We start from the raw sequence: 14,088 nt of genomic DNA, 5'->3' as shown, positions 1-14,088 counted from the left end.
AGCTATTTATGCCTGCCTATTTGGGTCAACATACTCTTGCGAGCAGGCATTTTTTATTATAAACATTAGCAAATCAAAATTTAGGAGCAGACTTACTAATGAGAATCTTCAGTCAATTCTGAAACTAGCCACAACTGAGACCGAACATCCAAAAACTTGTGAAAAATATTAGGGATCGACCGATATAGATTTTTTTTTTTTTTAGGGCCGATACCGATAATTTGTGAACTTTCAGGCCGATAGCCAATAATTTATAACGATATTCTGGGAATTTTCATTTTTGAAAAAAAAAAAAAATTCCTACACAAATCTGCAGAAAATTAATATGTTCATTGTTAACGTGGATTTTTTTTTGTAAATCTTTAAATCTTTTTTTCATTCATACTTAATATTTTGTTTTTCTAGGGACTAGAACCATTGTCCTATTCAACCTGATAGAGCTCTATCAGGGTGAATAGGAGCTCACACTGTCCCTGCTGCTCTGTGCTTTGAGCACACAGCAGCATGAACTTACCATGGCAGCCAGGGCTTCAATAGCGTCCTGGCTGCCATGGTAACCGATCGGAGCCCCAGGATTACACTGCTGGGGCTCCGATCGGAGGAGCAGGGGAGAGGGGATCCTGTGGCCACTGCCACCAATGATTAATACTGGGGGGGGGGGGCGCACTGCGCCACCAATGTTTTTAATACTGGGGTGGGGGTGGGTGTAGCACTGCTCCACCAATGATTAATACTGGGGGCTTGGGGGGGGGGGGGGGGCGCACTGCGCCACCAATGAAGAGAAATCTCTCATTAATTCATATACAGGAGTCGGGAGCTGGCTGCAGAATCACATAGCCGGCTCCCGACCTCTATGTGCGGTAGCTGCGATCCGCGGCACCTGAGGGGTTAACTATCGCAGCTATTGCTCATAGAGGCCGGGAGCCGGCTATGTGATTCTGCAGCCAACTCCTGCCTCCTGTATATGAATTAATGAGAGAGGTATCTTCATTGGTGGCGCAGTAGCCACAGCCCCTCCCCTTCTCTTGTCCTCCTTCCTCTCATTGGCGGCAGCAGCACCACAGAGGGGAGGGAGACACTGCTTCCTTCTCCCCTGTGCTGCTGAGGGAACACGGAGAGCGTTGTCAGCAGCGCGATCTGTGTTCCCAATAAGTTATCGGAATATCTGCAAAATAGATGCCGATACCGATAACGGTCAAAATACATAATATCGATCGATCCCTTAAAAATATGCAACCGCAGAAATCACACTAGGTCCTCTTTCACATGTCAGTGAATTACACACATGTGCTGTCTGTGTTCTCCATGGATGGCACACTTACCCATTGACTTTAATGTACTTATTTACACATGAGTAGTTTTTTCCACTGGTCCATGGAACCACAGAGACAACACCCACATTTAAGTCTATGCGTCTATGAAAACCACTGATCATGAATGGCATCCATGTTCTGTCAGCGGTCTTCACAGACCACTAGTAGGAGATGCAGGGCTCCAGATGGCGACCAAAACGGTCGCCAATGCGCATGAAAATTTGCAGATGTTTGCGACTGGACCACCGCGCTGCTGCGCAGCCTAGTACCCGTTAAAGAACATGGCATGCGCCATGTTCTCTTTGCTAGCACAGTGGAGAAGGAGGGAGTCCCTCCCTCCCCACTGTGACGCGGCCACCAATGGGGAGATAGCAGGGAGGAGGAGGGGAGGAGCTGTGGCCACTGCGCCACCAATGAATGTAAAACATATTAATACAAGTATAGGCAGCGGTATCACAGACCCGGCCTCAATAACAGGGCATGGGATCTGCGGCAATTGTTATTGAGACCGGGTCTGTGATGCTGCAGCTGACACTTGTATAAATTAGTTAATTACATTCATTGTATTAGTATTAGTATCATTGGTGCTGCAGTGCACTCCCCCCCCCCCCTAGTATCATTGGTGGCACAGTGGCCACAGGCCCCCCCTCCATTGGTGGCAGTGGCAGATTACAATGTTGGGGCTCCGATTGGTTACCATGGCAGCCAGGACGCTACTGAAGCCATCCATGGTAATCTCCCTGCTGCTGTGTGTACTATGCACAGGGCAGCAGGGCTCGTGTGAAGTCCTAGTCACCCTAATACAGCTCTGTCGGGGTGAATAGGACAAGGGATGAAAAGATCCAGGTTATAGCCCCTAAGTGCGGAAATGGTTATTTAAAAGTTAAAAATAAGTTTAAAAACACCAAAATACTAAAAGTTTAAATTGCCCCCTTTCCTAATTGTATATATAAAATTTGCAAACAATAAAAAATAAAGATATAACATATCGCAACATCCCAAAAAGTGTGAGCTATTAAAATATAAAAAAATATTTCCGCTCTGGTGAAGGCCGTAACAGAAAAAATCAAAACCGTGCAATTCGCCATTTTTTGTCACCTTGTCCCCCAAAAGATGGCACTGGATGTGAGAGCTATGTGGTGCTGTATTCTGCTATATGTACTGCTGGCTCACTACTGTAACCTTCGTCTTATCTTCTCCTTTTTTTAATTATATGCATTTTAAATTTGGCGACAAATTTTTTTAATTTGGCTCCTAAATCTTTTAGTTTAGGAGCCAATGGCTCCTGGTTATTTTTTATTTAGTCTGGAGCACTGAGATGTTCTGGAAAAGTTTTTTCGGCCTACAATGAACGTGGAATACGGATGACACATGGAGGCCAGAAGGCACAGACCAAACACTTCACGGACAAACTACTGACCACCTTGTTATGGATGTCCTCATGAGTAGAAGATCTTGTTGGCACTCGGTCTTGTGGTGGTGCACGTGGAAGGGATGCTTTGCCAGTCTTTTGAGAGCAGATAATCCTGGCACTCGCTTTTTTCAATATGCTTTCATCACAGCATCTGTTACGTGGGACGCATTTTGGCCCATCCAGAGCCTTTGTCAACTATAGTTGTCATCAAGGACATGGAAGTGTGAAATACTACGCATCTTTCATATTTCACATGTGCATAGCACACTTAACCATTGATTTTAATTTGTTAATTCACACAGCCTTGTTTTTAACATTTTTTTTTTTTTGTATTTTTTTTTTTTTAATGTTTTTGCAGAAAAAAATACCAGCTGCATAAGCTGGATGAAAGTCTATGGAAATTTTTGAATAAAGGATACACGTGCATTTTATTTCAACTGGGGTATGTTTTTGAAATACAGCATTTTGTAGAAGTTCTCTGCAGGGAAAAATACCTCAAAAATGTATTTCAGAAATTTTTGTTTAACATTGAATGTTAATGTTCAATTTGATTTTATTAGCGTTTCTTAACCACTTCAGCCCCGCTAGCTGAAACCCCCTTCATGACCAGAGCACTTTTTACACTTCGGCACTACACTCCTTTCACCGTTTATCGCTCGGTCATGCAACTTACCACCCAAATGAATTTTACCTCCTTTTCTTCTCACTAATAGAGCTTTCATTTGGTGGTATTTCATTGCTGCTGACATTTTTACTTTTTTTGTTATTAATCAAAATGTAACGATTTTTTTTGCAAAAAAATGAAATTTTTCACTTTCAGCTGTAAAATTTTGCAAAAAAAACGACATCCATATATAAATTTTTCGCCAAATTTATTGTTCTACATGTCTTTGATAAAAAAAAAATGTTTGGGCAAAAAAAAAAATGGTTTGGGTAAAAGTTATAGCGTTTACAAACTATGGTACAAAAATGTGAATTTCCGCTTTTTGAAGCAGCTCTGACTTTCTGAGCACCTGTCATGATTCCTGAGGTTCTACAATGCCCAAACAGTAGAAAAACCCCACAAATGACCCCATTTCAGAAAGTAGACACCCTAAGGTATTCGCTGATGGGCATAGTGAGTTCATAGAACTTTTTATTTTTTGTCACAAGTTAGCGGAAAATGATAATGATTTTTTATTATTTTTTTTTTCTTACAAAGTCTCATATTCCACTAACTTGCGACAAAAAATAAAAAATTCTAGGAACTCACCATGCCCCTCACGGAATACCTTGGGGTGTCTTCTTTCCAAAATGGGGTCACTTGTGGCGTAGTTATACTGCCCTGGCAATTTAGGGGCCCATATGTGTGAGAAGTACTTTGCAATCAAAATCTGTAAAAAATGACCGGTGAAATCCGAAAGGTGCACTTTGGAATATGTGCCCCTTTGCCCACCTTGGCATCAAAAAAGTGTCACATATCTGGTATCGCCGTACTCAGGAGAAGTTGGGGAATGTGGTTTGGGGTGTCATTTTACATATACCCATGCTGGGTGAGAGAAATATCTTGGCAAAAGACAACTTTTCCCATTTTTTTTATACAAAGTTGGCATTTGACCAAGATATTTTTCTCACCCAGCATGGGTATATGTAAAATGACACCCCAAAACACATTCCCCAACTTCTCCTGAGTACGGCGATACCAGATGTGTCACACTTTTTTGCTGCCAAGGTGGGCAAAGGGGCCCAAATTCCTTTTAGGAGGGCATTTTTAGACATTTGGATCCCAGACTTCTTCTCACGCTTTAGGGCCCCTAAAAAGCCAGGGCAGTATAAATACCCCACATGTGACCCCACTTTGGAAAGAAGACACCCCAAGGTATCCAATGAGGGGCATGGCAAGTTCATAGAATTTTTTTTTTTTCGCATAAGTTAGCGTAAATTGATTTTTTGTTTTTGTTTTTTTCTCACAAAGTCTCACGTTCCGCTAACTTAGGACAAAAATGTAAATCTTTCATGGACTCAATATGCCCCTCAGCGAATACCTTGGGGTGTCTTCTTTCCAAAATGGGGTCAGTTGTGGGGTGTTTGTACTGCCCTGGCATTTGAGGGTCTCCGCAATCATTACATGTATGGCCAGCATTAGGAGTTTCTGCTATTCTCCTTAGGCCTCATGCACACGACCGTTGTGTGCATCCGTGGCCGTTGTGCCGTTTTCCGTTTTTTTTCGCGGACCCATTGACTTTCAATGGGTCCGTGGAGAAATCGGAAAATGCACTGTTTTGCAGCCGAGGCCGTGATCCGTGTATCCTGTCCGTCAAAAAAATATGACCTGTCCTATTTTTTTGACGGACAACGGTTCACGGACCCATTCAAGTCAATGGGTCCGTGAAAGAACACGGATGCATACAAGATTGGCATCCGTGTCCGTGATCCGTGGCCGTAGGTTGCTTTCATACAGACGGATCCGAAGATCCGTCTGCATAAAAGCTTTTTCTGATCTAAGTTTTCACTTCGTGAAAACTCCTTTCCGACAGTATATTCTAACACAGAAGCGTTCCCATGGTGATGGGGACGCTTCTAGTTAGAATACACTGCAAACTTTGTACAAGACTGCCCCCTGCTGCCTGGCACCACCCGATCTCTTACAGGGGGATATGATGGCACAATTAACCCCTTCAGGTGCGGCACCTAAAGGGGTTAATTGTACTATCATATTCCCCTGTAAGAGATCAGGGCTGCCAGGCAGCAGGGGGCAGACCCCCCCCCCCCCCCCTCCCCAGTTTGAATATCGTTGGTGGCACAGTGTGCGCCCACCATCGCCCCCCCCCCTTCCTCCCTCTATAGTTAAAAATCGTTGGTGGCACAGTGTGCGCCCACCATCGGCCCCCCCTCTCTCTATAGTAGTAACAACCATTGGTGGCAGTGTGCGGCCTCCCATTCCCCCCCCCCCCCCATCATTGGTGGCAGCGGAGTTCCGATCGGAGTCCCAGTTTAATCGCTGGGGCTCCGATCGGTAACCATGGCAACCAGGAAGCTACTGCAGCCCTGGTTGCCATGTTTACTTAGCAATAGTACAACAGTAGAAGATTCATACTTACCTGCTTGCTGCTGCGATGTCTGTGACCGGCCGGGAGCTCCTCCTACTGGTAAGGGACAGTTCTTTAGCAATGCGCCGCACAGACCTTTCACTTACCAGTAGGTGGAGCTCCCGGCCGGTCACAGACATCGCAGCAGCAAGCAGGTAAGTATGGTGCGGCACCTGAGGAGTTAATTGTGCTGATCACGGCCCCCTGTATGAGATCGGGTGCTGCCAGGCAGCAGGGGGCAGTCATGTACACAGTTTTTCAGTATATTCTAACCTAAAGCGTCCCCATCACCATGGGAACGCCTCTGTGTTAGAATATACTGTCGGAAATGAGTTTCACGATGTAGCTCATATCCGACAGTATATTCTAACGTAGAGGCGTTCCCATGGTGATGGGGACGCTTAAAGTTACGTTCGGGTGTCCGCCTGGCCGTGCGGAGGCAAGCGGATCCGTCCAGACTTATAATGTAAGTCAATGGGGACGGATCCGTTTGAAGATGACACACTGTGGCTCAATTTTCAAACGGATCCGTCCCCCATTGACTTTCAATGTAAAGTCTGGATGGATCCGTCTGAGGCTATTTTCACACTTAGAAATGTTTTAACAATATAATGCAGACGGATCCGTTCTGAACGGAGCCACCGTCTGCATTATGAACACAAGTGTGAAAGTAAAGGGACTCCTGACTTTACATTGAAAGTCAATGGGGACGGATCCGTTTGCAATTGCACAATATTGTGTCAACGTCAAACGGATCCGTCCCCATTGACTTGCATTGTAATTCAGGACGGATCCGTTTGGCTCCGCACGGCCAGGCGGACGCCAAAACGACTTTTTTTTTCATGTCCGTGGATCCTCCAAAAATCAAGGAAGACCCACGGACGAAAAAAAGGTCACGGATCACGGACCCCGTTTTTGCGGACCGTGAAAAAAAACTGTCGTGTGCATGAGGCCTTATATTGAGCATACAGGTAATGAGATTTTTTTTTCCGTTCAGCCTCTGGGCTGAAAGAAAAAAATGAACGGCACAGATTTCTTCATTCGCATCGATCAATGTGGATGAAAAAATCTCTGCCAAAAAAAAAAAAAAAGGAGGGGAAAGGCGTCTGCCAGGACATAGGAGCTCCGCCCAACATCCATACCCACTTAGCTCGTATGCCCTGGCAAACCAGATTTCTCCATTCGCATCAATCGATGTGGATGAATAAATCATTGCCGGGATTTTTTTTTTTTTTTTTTTTTTTATATATATATATATATATATATATATATATATATATATATATATATATATATATATATATATATATACAAAGTGTTTGCCAAAGCATAGGAACGCCGCCTCCTCCTCCTCAGCTCGTATGCCTTGGCAAACGTATCTGTCACTGCAGAGGAGAAAATCTCGTCTTGCAGCGCCGCATACATCGACTTGCGTGTAATCTGACAGCAGCGCAATGCTTCTGTCAGAATGCACATCGGTGCTGCAGCTAGTAGATCGGTTGGTCCACCTGGAAGGTAAAAAAAGAAAGAAAAAACCAGGCCACAACGCAATAATTTTATTAACTTTGGAACAGAACATGTAAACTTTAACTTTTTGAACTAAACATTAACGTGTTTGCTTACTGGTGTTTTTTTTTTTTTTTTACCTTTATAGAACAAACCTCTCCTTCCCCATGGGTCAATGTGCAAAGCGCAAATCGTCCAAAGATGTGGCGAAGTGCGTTATGCACTTTGTCCCATGTGAAAGGAGACGTTTGCAGCAGCAGTGAGTGAATGGGCCCTAATAGCCCTGTGTGCCTATCCTGGTGAGATGTGATCCCTATGCTAGGTGTACCTGTGTGTGGTACTTTCGGAAACACTCCCCTAAGCATAGGGCAGGGTGGTCAGGACAGTCAGGACAGAAATAGCGGGTGTCACGCCTTATTCCACTCCTGCTACAGACACGACATCTTTTTCGGGGTGACGGGTGGGTTGAGGTACCAGCAACGACATTGGGGAAATGTCGCTCGTGTAGACTGCTAACTACACTGGTGGATGGGGCCACGGAACCTCCTGGATACAGGAGGTTCTCGATGATCTCTTCCTGAAATTTGAGGAAGGATCCAGTTCTCCCAGCCTTACTGTAGAGAACAAAACTATTATACAGAGCCAATTGAATTAAATATACAGACACCTTCTTATACCAGCGTCTGGTTCTGCGGGAAACTAAATACGGAGACAACATCTGGTCATTGAAGTCCACCCCTCCCATGTGAAGGTTATAGTCGTGGACTGAGAGGGGCTTTTCAATGACACGGGTTGCTCGCTCAATTTGTATTGTCGTGTCTGCGTGAATGGAGGAGAGAATGTAAACGTCACGCTTGTCTCTCCATTTCACCGCGAGCAGTTCTTCGTTACACAGTGCGGCCCTCTGCCCCCTTGCAAGACGGGTGCTAACGAGCCGTTGGGGGAAGCCCGCGCGACTAGTTCGCGCGGTACCACAGGCGCCAATCCGTTCTAGAAACAAATGCCTAAAGAGGGCCACACTTGTGTAAAAATTGTCCACAGAAAGATGGTACCCCTTGCCGAATAAGGGTGACACCAAGTCCCAGACTATCTTCCCACTGCTCCCCAGGTAGTCAGGGCAACTGACCGGCTCCAGGGTCTGATCTTTTCCCTCATAGACACGAAATTTGTGTGTATAGCCTGTGGCCCTTTCACAGAGCTTATACAATTTGACCCCATACCGGGCGCGCTTGCTTGGGATGTATTGTTTGAAGCCAAGGCGCCCGGTAAAATGTATAAGGGACTCGTCTACGCAGATGTTTTGCTCTGGGGTATATATATCTGCAAATTTCAGGTTGAAATGGTCTATGAGGGGCCGAATTTTGTGGAGCCGGTCAAAAGCAGGGTGGCCTCTGGGACGGGAGGTGCTGTTATCACTAAAGTGCAGGAAACGCAGGATGGTCTCAAATCGTGTCCTGGACATAGCAGCAGAGAACATGGGCATGTGATGAATCGGGTTCGTGGACCAATATGACCGCAATTCATGCTTTTTAGTTAGACCCATGTTGAGGAGGCGGCCCAAAAAAGTTTTAATTTCGGAAACTTGGACTGGTTTCCACCGGAAAGGCTGGGCATAAAAGCTTCCCGGGTTAGCGGTTATAAATTGTGTGGCATACCGGTTTGTCTCTGCCACAACTAAGTCTAAGAGCTCCGCAGTCAAGAACAGCTCAAAAAATCCCAGGGCCGAACCGATCTGAGCTGTCTCAACCCGAACTCCAGACTGGGCGGTGAAAGGGGGAACTACAGGTGCGGCTGAAGTTGGGGACTGCCAATCAGGGTTTGCCAGCACCTCTGGGATTCTAGGGGCTCTACGGGCACGTCTTTGCGGTGGCTGCGACGGGGTCACTACTGCACGTGCCACCGTACCAGCTTCAACTGCCCTTCTGGTGCTCGCTACTTCACCATGTTCTACGGCAGTGCTGGTACTAGGTCCAGGAAGGGCTGGGCTGCTGGTGTATGCCTCACCACGTAATCCGACAGCACCAGCCCCACTCTGCTGCTCTTGAAGCGGATCCTGCGCAACCTGCGGTCTAGCGACACGGGGCCGGGTACGCCTGCTGCTATCAGGGACCTCAGCCTCCTCGTCCGAACTTTGGGTCAGAGAGCCACTGCTTTCTACAGGTTCGTATTCTGACCCGCTGGATTCATCAGATGAGGGTTCCCACTCCTCATCCGACTGGGTCAGAAGCCTGTAGGCCTCTTCAGAGGAATACCCCCTGTTTGACATGTGGGCAACTAAATTTAGGGGTATTCCCTGAGACTACCCAAGAAAAAAAAAAGCAAGCCTGTCTTACAAAGGGGAGGCTAGCGAAGTACCGGAGGCCGCTGCGGTTGATAAAAAATATCAAAACAGGCCTGATCGGGCAAACACTGCGTTTTGGGTGGAGGGAGAACTAAAGTGACACAAATACAATTATAGATCTGACCGTGATCAGTTTTGATCACTTCCAGATACTATAAAAGTACAAATGCTGATTAGCGATACGCTAATCAGCGAATAACGGACTGCGGTGCGGTGGGCTGGGAGCTAACCGATCCCTAAACTACCTAACCAAGGGGCCTAAACTATACTGAAACCTAACGGTCAATACCAGTGGGAAAAAAAAGTGAGTTTGCACTGATCACTTTTTTCCTTTCACTAGTGATTGACAGGGGCAAGAAGGGGGTGATCAAAGGGTTAATAGGGGTGATCTGGGGGCTAAGTGTGGTGTAGTGGGTACTCACAGTGATGTGTGCTCCTCTGCTGGAACCAACCGACCAAAAGAAGGAGCAGAGGAGCACAGCAGCCATATAACCCCATCATATTTACTAATATGATGGGTTAAATGGCTGCTGATTGGTTTTTTTTTTAAAATCAGCAACCTGCCAGCCAATGATCGTGGCCGGCAGGCTGCTGACGAAATACTCTGCTGCGAAATGCCGGCCCGCGATGCGCATGCGCGGGCCGGCTGTGACGTAATCTCGCGTCTCGCGACATGACGCGCCGATGCGTCCAGGAGGAACAAATCAACCACCTCCCGGACGCATCGGCGCGTTAGGCGGTCGGGAGGTGGTTAAAGTGAACCTGTCATCAACTTTATGCTGACCTCACTGAGGGCAGTATAAAATAGTGACAGACATGCTGATGTCAGCGATGTGTCACACATCAGCTAAAAGTAAGTGGTTGCCGAGAACCAGCATCATAAACATTGTAGCCCAGGCCAGGGGTCAAGTCCTGGGAAAAAAAGTGTGGGAACTCACCCAAGATCCACTGCAACCCCCCCCCCCCCCCCTCCAAAAAATAAAAAAGCACAGAAAATCTAGCATGCTGTAATTTGTGTCGCTGCGGACTAAAAAATAAATTAAAAAAATAGCACTTTTAGAAAAGTTTGTCCTGGGATTCGATCTCATGACCTCTACACAGCAGAAGCAAGGCATATGCCCTCACAGCTATGAAAGCTGTCTAGCTTGCTACTTAAAAAAAAATATATATAAGACTTCTACTGTAGGTAACTTTGCCCACTGTGTATGGATGTAGCAGAGCTGGGTGTGTTGGGGCAGCTGTCATGTGTATGGTTGTACACTAGGTATCAGTACACAAGGTATCAGTAGAAGTATCAGAAAAAGAAAAAAAAACACTTTTAGTTTGTCCTGGGATTCGAACTCATGACCTCTACACATTACAGGCAAGGCATTTACCCTCACAGCCATAAAAGCTGTTGAGGTAGTTGCTTAAAAAAAAAAAACTAAGACTTCTACTTATACCTAGTGTACTGATACCTAGTGTACAACCATACACATGACAGCTGCCCCAACACACCCAGCTCTGCTACATCCATACACAGTGGGCAGCTGTCATGTGTATGGTTGTACACTTGGTATCAGTAAACTAGGTATCAGTAGAAGTCTTATAAAAAAAAAAAAACACTTTTAGAAAAGTTTGTCCTGGGATTCGAACTCATGACCTCTACACATTACAGGCAAGGCATTTACCCTCACAGCCATAAAAGCTGTTGAGGTAGTTGCTTAAAAAAAAAAAACTAAGACTTCTACTTATACCTAGTGTACTGATACCTAGTGTACAACCATACACATGACAGCTGCCCCAACACACCCAGCCCTGCTACATCCATACACAGTGGGCAGCTGTCATGTGTATGGTTGTACACTTGGTATCAGTAAACTAGGTATCAGTAGAAGTCTTATAAAAAAAAAAAAACACTTTTAGAAAAGTTTGTCCTGGGATTCGAACTCATGACCTCTACACATCAGAGGCAAGGCATTTACCCTCACAGCCATAAAAGCTGTCAAGGTAGCTGTTTAAAAAAAAAAAAATAAGACTTCTACTTATACCTAGTGTACTGATACCTAGTGTACAACCATACACATGACAGCTGCCCCAACACACCCAGCTCTGCTACATCCATACACAGTGGGCAGCTGTCATGTGTATGGTTGTACACTAGATATCAGTACACTAGGTACAATTAGAAGTCTTATATTTTTTTTTTTTTTTAAGCATTTACCTAGATGGCTTTCATGGCTGTGAGGGTAAATGAGGTTTTTAAGCATTTACCTAGATGGCTTTCATGGCTCTGATGTGTAGAGGTCGTGAGTTCGAATCCCAGGACAAACTTTTCTAAAAGACATTCTAAATGATCTTGTAGTGAAGGAGATGATGTCATTAGGGGGCAGGGCGCCATGAGAGGAGTCGCAGGCAGCGGCACCGCACAGACAGCTTCCTCTCAACTGAAGCCGCCCCTCCTCCCTTAACCTGCCCTGCACAGTGCGCTCCGTCTCCCCCTGTGAATCTGATTCAGCCGTGTTCTCCTGGCTTGAGGCTGAAAGGGAACGGCGTTCCTGCCATGAAAAAAGTGCAGGAACGCCGTTCCCATGCGTTCCCCCTCCACTCGACCCCTGGCCCAGGCCTTGAGAAGAGTCAGATCTACTTGAGAGGAGTCATGGTTATTTATAATTTCTTGCACTCTCACCCATCTGCTGATGGTTTGCAGTTCTCTCCTAGATAGAAAGGGAGACAACTAGGTAGAAGACTGTCAGTCATCAGCAGGTGGGCAGGAGAGCAGGAATACATGAATAACCACGACTCTTCTCAGGTGTCCGTGACTCTTTTCCAGGCCCAGTCTGCAATGGTTGTGATGTTGGTTCTCGGCAACCACTTACTTTTAACTTATAAATGACAAACCGCTGAAATCAGCTCACCTGTCTCTACTTTATACTGATGTTAGTATGGGCAGCATAAGGCCTCTTTCACACGGGCGTTGCGGATTAGGTCCGGATGCGTTCAGGGTGCGTTCAGTGAAACTCGCACCATTTTGCAAGCAAGTTCAGTCAGTTTGATCTGCGATTGAGTTCAGTTGTTCAGTTTTTTCTGCGCGGGTGTAATGTGTTTTGATGCGTTTTTCACGCGCATGATAAAAAACTGAAGGTTTACAAACAACATCTCTTAGCAACCATCAGTGAAAAACGCATTGCACTCGCACTTGCTTGCGGATGTAATGCGTTTTTCACGCAGCCCCATTCACTTCTATGGGGCCAGGGCTGCGTGAAAAACACAGAATATAGAACATGCTGCGATTTTCACGCAACGCAGAACTGATGCGTGAAAAACAACGCTCATGTGCACAGACCCATTCAAATGAATGGGTCAGGATTCAGTGCGGGTGCAATGCGTTCACATCACGCATTGCACCCGCGTGGAAAACTCGCTCGTGTGAAAGGGGCCTTAGGCCTCTTTCACACGGGCGTCATGTTTTTTGCCCGGATAAGAGGCGGGTGCGTTGCGGGAAAATGCACGATTTTTCCGCGCGAGTGCAAAACATTGTCATGCGTTTTGCACTCGCGTGAGAAAAGTCGCGCATGTTTGGTACCCAGACCCGAACTTCTTCACAGAAGTTCGGGCTTGGGATTGATGTTCTGAAGATTGTATTATTTTCCCTTATAACATGGTTATAAGGGAAAATAATAGCATTCTGACTACAGAATGCTTAGTATAATAGTGCTGGAAGGGTTAAAAATAATAAAAAAAGTTAACTCACCTTCTCCTCTTGTTACCGTAGATCCCGGTCTGTTCTTTAGCTGTGGACTGAATGACCTGAGGTGACGTCAGATCACATGCTCCAATCACATGGTCCATCACCGTGGTGATGGAGCATGTGATCTGACGTCATCAAAGGTCCTTTAGCCACAGCTAAAGAACAGACCGGCATCTACGCTAACAAGAGGAGAAGGTGAGTTAACTTTTTTATTATTTTTAACCCTTCCAGCACTATTATACTAAGCATTCTGTATTCAGAATGCTATTATTTTCCCTTATAACCATGTTATAAGGGAAAATAATACAGTGAATAGACTGTCACCTAGAACCCATGCGTGAAAATCGCACCGCATCCGCACTTGCTTGCGGATGCATGCGATTTTCACGCAACCCCATTCATTTCTATAGGGCCTGCGTTACGTGAAAAACGCACAAAGAGGAGCATGCTGCGATTTTCACGCAACGCACAAGTGATGCGTGAAAATCACCGCTCGTGTGCACTGTCCCATAGAAATGAATGGGTCAGGATTCAGTGCGGGTGCAGTGCGTTCACCGCACGCATCGCACCCGCACGGAAAACTCGCCCGTGTGAAAGGGGCCTTAAGGTGATGACAGGTTCCCTTTAACTAAAACGTTGCTGAAATCAACACCTAGTTTCTTTTGCATTTGCAGTCCTAAAGTTGATTTTACTAATTACTAATTGCTAATTAACAT

General features: G+C 45.7%; 1 protein-coding gene across 3 annotated transcripts in view; it reads left to right on the top strand.

The window, feature by feature from the left end:
- The window catches only part of CEP78 (centrosomal protein 78), an 85,481-nt gene that overhangs the window by 42,991 nt on the left and 28,402 nt on the right, over positions 1-14,088 (top strand). The window lies entirely within an intron of this gene.

This window comes from Bufo gargarizans, chromosome 1, assembly GCF_014858855.1.
Source record: "Bufo gargarizans isolate SCDJY-AF-19 chromosome 1, ASM1485885v1, whole genome shotgun sequence".
Taxonomy (NCBI): Eukaryota; Metazoa; Chordata; class Amphibia; order Anura; family Bufonidae; genus Bufo; species Bufo gargarizans.
This window is presented reverse-complemented; position numbering and strand designations above follow the sequence as displayed.